Here is a 9,941-nt window from a genome sequence, read left to right on the forward strand (position 1 = left end):
TAACAAGATCGATGGTCCCCTAGCTAGACTGACCAAGAAAAAACGAGAAAAAAACCAAATAAGCATAATCAGAAACACAAAAGATGAAGTCACATCTGACCCTGAAGAAATACAAAAGATCATTAGAGACTACTACGTACACTTGTATGGAAACAAACTTGAAAACCATAAGGAAATAGAGGACTTTCTGACATCACACAACCTACCTAGGTTGGAACAAGAAGAAATTGAGACCCTAAATAAACCAATAACAATCAAGGAAATCGACCACGTAATAAGAAAACTTCCTACAAAAAAAAGCCCTGGTCCAGATGGCTTTCCAGCAGAATTCTACAAGACATTTAAGGAGGAGCTGATACCAATCCTACTGAAGGTATTCCAGGCGATTGAAAAAGATGGAACTCTCCCCAAATCATTTTACGAAGCCAACATCACATTGATACCCAAGCCAGGTAAAGATCCAACAAAGAAAGAGAACTACAGGCCAATATCTTTGATGAACACAGATGCTAAAATTCTCAACAAAATCCTAGCAAACCGGATTCAGCAATACACCTCAAAATCATCCACCATGACCAAGTAGGCTTCATTCCTGGCATGCAAGGCTGGTTTAACATTCGTAAAACCATAAATGTAATTAAATACATCAACAGATGTCAAAGCAATTTTTTATAAAGAAATTTTAGGGGTTTTTTTGGGGGGAGGTCCCCCCTTATACTGTACTAACATTAGAGGGATAGAAATGTGAGAAAAGCAATCCAGGAATAGAAAACAACATAAGGGCCTAGTAAGTATCTGCAGATTAATGAGTGATCTGATGGGTTTGGAGCAGAAAGCAAGATCTTGTGGAAGAGCTGGAAGGAGTGGCAGAAGATGAGACTGTACAATAAGTAGGAGCCAGGTGGCAAAAGTCTCTGAACATGCACTTTGTTCTAAAAGAATGAGAAAGCAGGGAAGCATTTGAAATAGAAAAATTAGAATAATCAGGTTGTATTAGAAACAGATTATTTGGAGCAAGGGCAGGTTAGATGGCATGATTAGATGGTAGGAAACTAGAATCATTGTTTTCAACGAGGAAGAGAATACAATTGTCCAGAAAAGCAGCAATAACAGCTTAAATTTGGCCACAGAGTGGAGAGGAACTGTGGAAGCAAATGTGACAAGACTAGTCAACTGGGTTCCTGAAAAAAGTCAGAGGTGGATAATGGCGAAAAAGGAATCTATGGCGATGCCTAGGAATTGGGTTGGGTTTAATGTGCAAATGATAATGTCATTGACCAAAGTATGTGAGGTCATGGGAACACTTAAGTGGTGATTTCAATTAGGGTGTCGGACATAATGTTATGGCAACAGGGCTGGATATATGAATTTGGGGGTCATCAACTTACACTTGGTTGTTTAAGTCATAGAGGAAGATGAGAAGGTCAAGGGCAAAAAGGTAGAAAAAGAAGGAAAGAGAGTCTAGGGAACAGTTTATGGGGGGGAAACCATTTCCCATTTATGTGACAGTTTTTACATTAAAGAAATAGAGGCATCAGGACTTTTTATGTTCTTTTTCTATTTAAAAAGTAAACTTGGCACATAGGATAATAATTTCTGAAAGACGAAAAATTTAAGAAAAAGTATTAGATGAAAAATATTGTATATCGGTTGCTTATATATAAGGCAATCTGTATTTAAGATGCTGGTGGGTTCATATTTAGAGAGGAGTGTTTCACATAAGAGGATAACATTATTTTGAACCGTTGCAGCTTTAAATGTTCATGATATGCATATTTAAATATGTGCTTATAATGTATGTGACAGATTTACACACTTCCCATGTCAACCATCATACACTTCCATTAAAGATTTATTTATTTTTAAAAATACATTTTATACTCCCATAAAAGAGGGAAATTAAATTGTAAAAAGACACACAAAGTTAGTGCTTATCCTCTAACTACGACTCACACAAGAACACTCAGAGTCAGTGGTTGTCTTTCCCATGTTGAGTATGGAGAGAAGGCCCAAGTAAGAGCATAGTTTCTGCTCATGAATGCAATGACTAAATTTTTCTTCAAACCTAGATATAGCAAATGTATGATACAAAAATATCACCTTCTAATAGAGCAGAAAACTGAAATGGTATTCATGTATGCATGGCCTCACTTTCATTAACATTGAAAATTTGGAACCGGGTCTGGTGGCTCACGCCTGTAATCCCAGCACTTTGGGAGGCAGAGGCAAGAGGATTGCCTGAGCTCAGGTATTCGAGACGAGGCTGAGCAACATGGCAAGACCTCATCTTTACAATAAATACAAAAATCAGCTGGGCATGGTGGCTCATGCCTGTGGTTCCAGCTACATGGAAGGCTGAGGAAGAAGGATCGCCAGAGCCCAGCAGGTCAAGGTTGTGGTGGCTGTGAGCATGCCACTGCACTCCAGCCTGGGCAATAGAGTGAGACTCCGACTCAAAAAATAAAAGAATATTTAGGAATTGATTATCATCCAGTAGTAAGAAGCTGTTGGAAAAACGAGCACTATATGTTAAAGGCAGATGGGAATTTTACACATGCCAACTAGTTTTCTGTGCACTCATACAATAATTTATCAATTCAGTAAGAACTTACTGAGTAGCCATAATGTGCCAGACTCTATGAATAGATATAAAATGATAACACAGTCCACTCAAGAAATGAATACTCTTAGAGAAGGATGCGATTAATTTTCAGGTTCCTATTATGATTGACTGGGCAGGCTGTGTTCTGGACAACTCTAAGGGCAGCCATACACATATAGACTACAATGTAGCCCTGAAGATACCCTAACCCTGCCCGAAGCCAACTGGCATATCCATTTCCCTGATCACAATGAACAGCTCAGAAATGAATGTGTGACCCAGTCTAAGCCAATGAGATGTGGAGAGATGTTTGTTGGGACTTCTGGGAAAAAGAAACTTTCTCTCTCTTCCTGAGAGCTACGAAAAGGAGCCCATTTCTTCTGGTTAATGTGGTATAAGGGTGTGAAGTTGGGCATGGCTTCAGGTATTCTGCCACCAGAAGCTATGGGCCTGGAGTTGTAAAACCCGAAGAAGAGGACAAAGAAGGCAGGTGGAATGCAGGGATGACCCCCAAGGCCTTAGTGACATCTTGGGAGCAGTAGACCAAGCCTCCTCTCAAGTCAGAACTATTTCATTTGCATAAGCTCATAAACCTCCTTTTTTGCTTAAGCCAGATTAAGTGGAATTTCTTGTCACAGTTGCAAGAATTCTCCTACAGTCATCAACACGAACACCCTCCCTCTATCTAGCTTTTGTGTCCATTCAAGTATCTACTGATCCATGCTCTGTCAGATGTGTGTTTCAGCTTAGAATAAAATGGATCCCAGTACAGACCATGATCAACTCATCCTCTTGAAGAGTTTGACCTAAGCACAGAGGTGGACCAAGTGCTTTCTAATCCATTATTTTCATTCAACCTGGTACAGAGGGGAAGACAAAAAAAGGATATTAAAAAGAAGTATTTAACATTCAAAGTTAATCTCCCAAGCTGACATGACAATATCATTCTCAATTTAGGGACATTTTGTTTTTCATGTCTTCAATAACACATAAGAAAATGCTCAGTATTTGTGTAATGCTTAATAGATTGGTTTTAAAACTTTTTGTTGTGGTAAAATATACATAACATAAAAGTTACCATTTTAACCTTTTTTTTTTTCCCATAGAGACAGGGTCTCGCTCCATTGTCCAGGCTGGCCACGAACTCCTGGCCTCAAATGATCCCCCAACCTTGGCCTCCCAAACTGCTGGGATTAAAGGCATGAGCCACCATACCAGCCTTAACCATTTTTAAGTGTATTAAGTACACCTGCAATGTGTGCAAGTATCTATTTATCTCCATAGCTTTTTCATCATGTCAACTTAAAACTCTGTACCCATTAAACAATAATTCCCCGTTCTCCAAACTGTAGTAATCTCTACCTCTATAATTTGTCTATTTTAGGAACCTCATGTAAGTGGAGTCATACAATATTTGTTCTTTTGTATCTTGTTTCACTTAGAATAAATGTTTTCAAGGCTCATTCATGTTGCAGTATTAAAATTCACTTTTAGACAAATTATTTCCCCTATGTTTAATTTCTGCTACTCAAAAAATAACACGTAAATATATATATTTTTTAAGTAGAACATAGGAACTGATACATACATACATATTTAGGATCCACAAGGGACCAGGCAATGTATTAAGCCCTTTACAGACATTTCATTATTTAATACTCACAATTCTAACAGTTATGTCACTTTCAAAGACATCCAGAGTCACAAGACCACATGGTATTTTAACTAGGACACCATCCTAATTCTCTCTGACTTAAAGTCTGGGTTTTTCCCATTTCTCCACATTAAAATGATTCGGATACTCCAAATCAGAGAATGGTCTAACAAAAAGCCTTTCTAATTGTCTAATAACCTTAAAATTTCCAAGATAATAGATTTATGCTTTTAATTAGGTTTGGTGTGTGTGTGTGTGTTAAATCTTTGGCAAGGGGCTACCTTTCAGAATCCTACAGAGTGATAGATGGGATTGAGAACTCAAGCTTCTGGTGTCCAAGCCAGAGCTCACTGCAGACACAACACATACATACCCAGATTGTCATTTGCCTGAACTCCTGTATATACTAGATGCTCAATAAACTTGCATCAAATACATGCTATCATCAGCTTCTCAGAAAAGATTTAGGCTCCCTCAAAAAAGAGTGGTGATGATCTTCTGTGATCACCATTCAATAACCTACAGAACCAGTAGGAATTCTAGGGAAAAGATGGTGCTTGCCTGTCTTTTCTGCCCTCACCAACCACTTCTTTTCCCTTTAAAAATAAATTTGGCCACCAGGTGCAGTGGCTCATACCTGCAAGCCCAGTACTTTGGGAGGCTGAGGCGAGGGATTGCCTGAGTCCAGGGGTTCGAGACCAGCCCAGGCAACTTGGTGAGAACTCATCTCTATAATAAATAAACAAATATATTAGCTGGCTGTGGTGGCACTCACCTGTGGTTCCAGCTACTTGGAAGGCTGAGGTGAAAGGATCACCTGAGCCCAGCAGGTCGAGGTTGCAGTGGCCATGAACACTCCACTACCCTCCAGCCTGGGTGACAGAGTGGGACTCCTATTCAATCCATCAATCAATAAAGCAAGGCGCAATGGCTCATGCCTGTAATTACAGCACTTTGGGAGGCTAAGTTGAGAGGATTGCTAGAGCCCAGGAGTGTGAGACCAGCCTAGGCAAGACCTCATCTCTACAAAAAAAAAAAAAGAGTCCTCATCTCTACAAAAAAATTTTTTTTAATTAGCTGGGTATGGTGGTGCATGACTGTAGTCCCAGCTACTTGGGAGGCTGGGGCAGGAGGATCACCTGAGCCAAGGAGTTTGAGGCTGTGGCAAACCGTGCCACAGCACACACTCCAGTCAGGGTAACACCCTGACTCCAAAAAATGTTTAATCTAATTTAGAAAATAATAAACAAGCTGGGCTCGGTGGCTCAGCCTGTAATCCCGTGCTTTGGGAGGCGGAGGTGAGTGGATTGTCTGAGCCCGTGGTTCGAGACCCACCAGGGCAACTCGGCGAGGCCTCATCTCTACAATAAATCAAAAATCAGCTGGGCATGGTAGCGCGCGCCTGTAGTTCCAGCTACTCGGAAGGCTGAGGTGGAAGGATCGCCGGAGCCTAGCAGGTCGAGGCTGCGGTGGCCGGGAGCGGCCACTGCACTCTAGCCTGGGTGACAGAGTGAGACTCTAACTCAAAAAAAAAAAAAGAAAATAATAAACAAATGAAAAACAACCTGTGATTTTCAGAATGTTTAATATTACTCCAGAACTCAAGATTCTTCCAGCCCTGCTGTGCAACAATTCTAGCTACCCAGCAGCCCCTAGAGCAAAAGGACTAGGACAATTTCCCAGCCCAATGCCTGTGTGGTTATTTGGAGGCTTCAAAAAAGAATGGGAAAAGTCTGCTGGCCCAAAGTTATATTGTTTTCTAGAGGCAAGAAAAAAAAAGTGGGTCAAGTTTTTTTTTTTTTCCCCCAAATCTAGGGCAAAGCTATTTTTTAGTTGAGGACTTTAAAGACATTGCTCAAGTTAGCAGGCAAACAGCATTGCCACATACCCAATTCTGAGAACTGTTTCCCTTAATTTGGATTTTCGCTAAATATGCAATCATGTGTTTTTCACCCACATATAGTTTAACTTTGTGGATGGCTCTTTCGGGACACATCAGGAGAAGTAGTGGATGTCCTGGCAGAAGAACAGACAGTGCGGTCAGCAGACCTGGGTTGGGATTCCAGCTCTAACAATTTGCTTCCTGTGGGATTGTGAACAAACTTCCAAACCTCCTGCTAGCAGTTATTTATTTCTTGCTGTGTAACAAAACAGCTCCAACTTTAGTAGACTTAAAAAATCATCATTCTATTTACTTATGATTGTGTAGGACAGCAATTTGCACTGGGTTCCATGGGGAATTCTGATCTCTCTTGGGGCTCGACATGAGGATACAGTCAGACAGGGAATCGACTGGGGTTGCCTGGTCTAAGACATTCTCATGTCTGCCTGGGGCACCTTGGTTCTCTTTCCCATAAGCAGCAGGCTGGCTTGGGCTTGTTCACCTTGGTCTCAGGGCTGCAACCACAAGCCAAAGAGCACAAACCCATGCGCAAACACTTTTTAAATCTGTGCTTGCATCACATTTACTCATGTCCTATTGGCCAAAGTAAGTCTCATGGCCAAGCCCAGATTCAAAGGATGGAGAAAGAAACTTTCCTCTTGATAAGAGGAAAGGCAAAGTCACATTACAAAAATAGGTCGGACTGGGTGGCTCAGCCTGTAATTCCAGCACTCCGGGAGGCCAAGGCAAGTGGATCGCCTGAGTTCGCAGGTTCGAGACCCGCCTGGGCAACTTGGCAAGACCTCGTCTCTACAATAAAATCAATAGTCGAACATGGCAGTGTGCACCTGTAGTTCCAGCTACTTAGAAGGCTGAAGTGGAAGGATTGCCAGAGCCCAGCAGGTTGAGACTGGGGTGGCCCTGAGTGTGCCACTGCATTCCAGCCTGGACGAGAGAGTGAGACTCCAACTTGAAACAAAAGGAAAAAAAAAATTACAAAAAGGTGTGAATGTAGAAATGGGAAGAATGATTGTAACCATCTTGCAAACAACCTTATTTATGAAATGGAGATCATAATATATGCAATGTAACATAAATTGTGTACACTAAACACTCCCCTTCTCTTTGTTGGTTGGCTGGATCATTAGGGCTTAGAAATGGAAGCAGGCCGGGCTCGGTGGCTCAGCCTGTAATCCCGCGCTTTTGGGAGGCTGAGGTGAGTGGATTGCCTGAGCCCGCGGGTTCAAGACCCACTCGGGCAGCGGGACCTCATCTCTACAATAAATCAAAAAATCAGTCGGGCGTGGTAGCGCACGCCTGTAGTTCCAGCTACTTGGAAGGCTGAAGCGGAAGGATCACCGGAGCCTAGCAGGTAAGGCCGCGGTGGCCGGGAGCGGCCACTGCACTCCAGTCTGGGCGACAGAGTGAGACTCCAACTCAAAAAAAAAAAAAAAAAAAAAGAAATGGAAGCAATATAGAAGGTCCTGAATACTCAATTGAAGTGTTGTTACTTACCTCAGACAGCAATGGAGACTTAGTGATAGATAACATCAGTACAAGTTGAATGATGTGATCGGAGAACTATTTTTACAGGTATAGATTGAAAGATCAGAGACCAAGGATAACAAGCACGGCTGCAATCAATAGCCGAACATGGGACAGTGGGAAAAAAATAATGGAAGAGATAGGTAGAACAAAGGCCATGGTTACTGCTACAATCGGTGTAGGGTGAGGGAAAACGGAGAATCATAAGTAAACCTCTGTGTCTCCACCCTCGGGACCTGAGATGCTAGTAGGCTCCCAAGCCAAGAAAGAAGCAGGAGTGAGAGGCGTTTGTCTGGTGGGGGACTGGGGCATAATGCAGTGGTGCCAAGACCCTCTAGAGACCTCAAAGTAGTCCCCCTGTGAAGTAGAGTCCGAAGAGTTAAGTTGACATCTGAAAAGGTTTTAGACTTGGTTGTAGCAACTCTCATGTTTTACATTCGGTATCATTCAGTTTTATCAGGGCAATGATGTTCTAGTGTATGGAATCCTTTTACAGAAAGTAGATTTTTTTTTTGTTGAGTTGGAGTCTTACTCTGTTATCCAGGCTGAAGTGCAGTGGCACACTCACGGCTATTGCAGCCTGCTGGGCTCAGGCGATCTTTCCCCCTCAACCTTCCAAGTAACTGGAACTACAGTTATGCGCCACCATGTCTAGCTCATTTTTTTGATTTATTGTAGAGACAAGATCTCTCCAAGTTGCCCAGGTTGGTCTCGAACCTCTGGACTCGGACAATTCTCTTGCCTCTGCCTCCCAAACTGCTAAGAATATAAGCATGAGCCACCAAGCTTGAATAGATTTTTTTTTTTCAAGTGTGTACAGATGGATCCTATTCCCTCTTTTAGGGTTAAGTGTTTTTGTTATAGTGGAAGGTATTTATTATTTTTTATTTAATAAGAAAAGCATTTTTAAACAATTTTATTTTAAAGATGTGGGGTACAATTCAGGGTTAGGTATACGAGTAGTCATTGTACAGGTAAAGTGTGGGCCTCCCTTTGGTCCCCACTTCATCTGGTTTGAGATCAAGTATCCTTATTGATGTTATGTGCCACCCCCGCAGCGGTAGGCATTTATATAATCTGCCTACCCATGTGCTTTTTGACCGGAAGTCTGTCCCCTTCTTTTTCCTTGTATCCATCAGCTTTTACCATGATTGCAGTAATTGTAGGGTTTGCAGGTTCTTCTGGGAAAGTGAAAACTGACCAGTGCACCGCCTGGAGCATTGTTGTCCCAATAGGTCCCCACCAGTGCCACCATCTAGCCTCCCTCCCTTGGATCATGACCCTGACCTTTCTCTTTGTCCCCTATCACATCTCCTCAGACCATCTTGTCCTCTATCTCCTCAACAATCTATTCTCCACATAAAAGCCCAACTGATATCTTTAAAAGATTCCTCAGATCTTATCACTTCCTTCTTAGTACTTTACTTGCCAATGGTTTCTCTTTTTCTGAGAATAAAATCTAAACTAAGTAAGGCCTAGAGGAGCCTAAGTAATCTCACCCCTGGCCACATGTGACAGCTTTACTCCCTCACTCTCTGTGCTTTAATTTACCTTGGTTCTCTTTTTCTTCCTCCAAGACACCAAGTTCACTCTTGCCTTGTAGTCTTTGCAAATGCTGTTCCTTCTATAAAGAATGTCTTGTGGGCTGGGCTCGGTGGCTCAGCCGGTAATCCCGTGCCTTGGGAGGCCGAGGTGGGTGAATTGCCTGAGCCCGCAGGTTCGAGACCCGCCTGGGCAACTTGGCAAGACCTCATCTCCAAAATAAATCAAAAATTAACCGGGCGTGGTAGTGCGCGCCTGTAGTTCTGGCTACTTGGAAGGCTGAGGCGGAAGCATCGCTGGAGCCCAGCAGGTCAGTGCACTCCAGTCTGGGCAACAGAGTGAGACTCCAACTCAAAAAAAAAAAAAAAGGCTTGTATCAAACATATATGAGGTCTGAAAATTAAGTTCACAAACTTACCACTGTGCACTTATGTTGGCAGCATTGTACAAACAACTTAACAAGGTTTCATAATCTTGATATATCAGTGTCTCACAGCTGTGTTTGTGTCAATGTGTGAATGTGTCTTGCTGAGTGGCATTCATTATTGTTGTTGCATGTTTTGTGAGCCGTCACAAGAATGTTGACGCTTGAACTAGAGCAATAAACAAACATTAAATTTCTTTATTAAATTTGGTAAAAGTGGAAGTGAAATCAGATATATGTTAACCCAAGTTTATGGGAATAATACCATGAAGAAAACAGCAGTGTACAAATG

Source organism: Carlito syrichta, unplaced genomic scaffold (assembly GCF_000164805.1).
Source record: "Carlito syrichta isolate Samal-C Ts95f unplaced genomic scaffold, Tarsius_syrichta-2.0.1 Scaffold302362, whole genome shotgun sequence".
Taxonomy (NCBI): domain Eukaryota; kingdom Metazoa; phylum Chordata; class Mammalia; order Primates; family Tarsiidae; genus Carlito; species Carlito syrichta.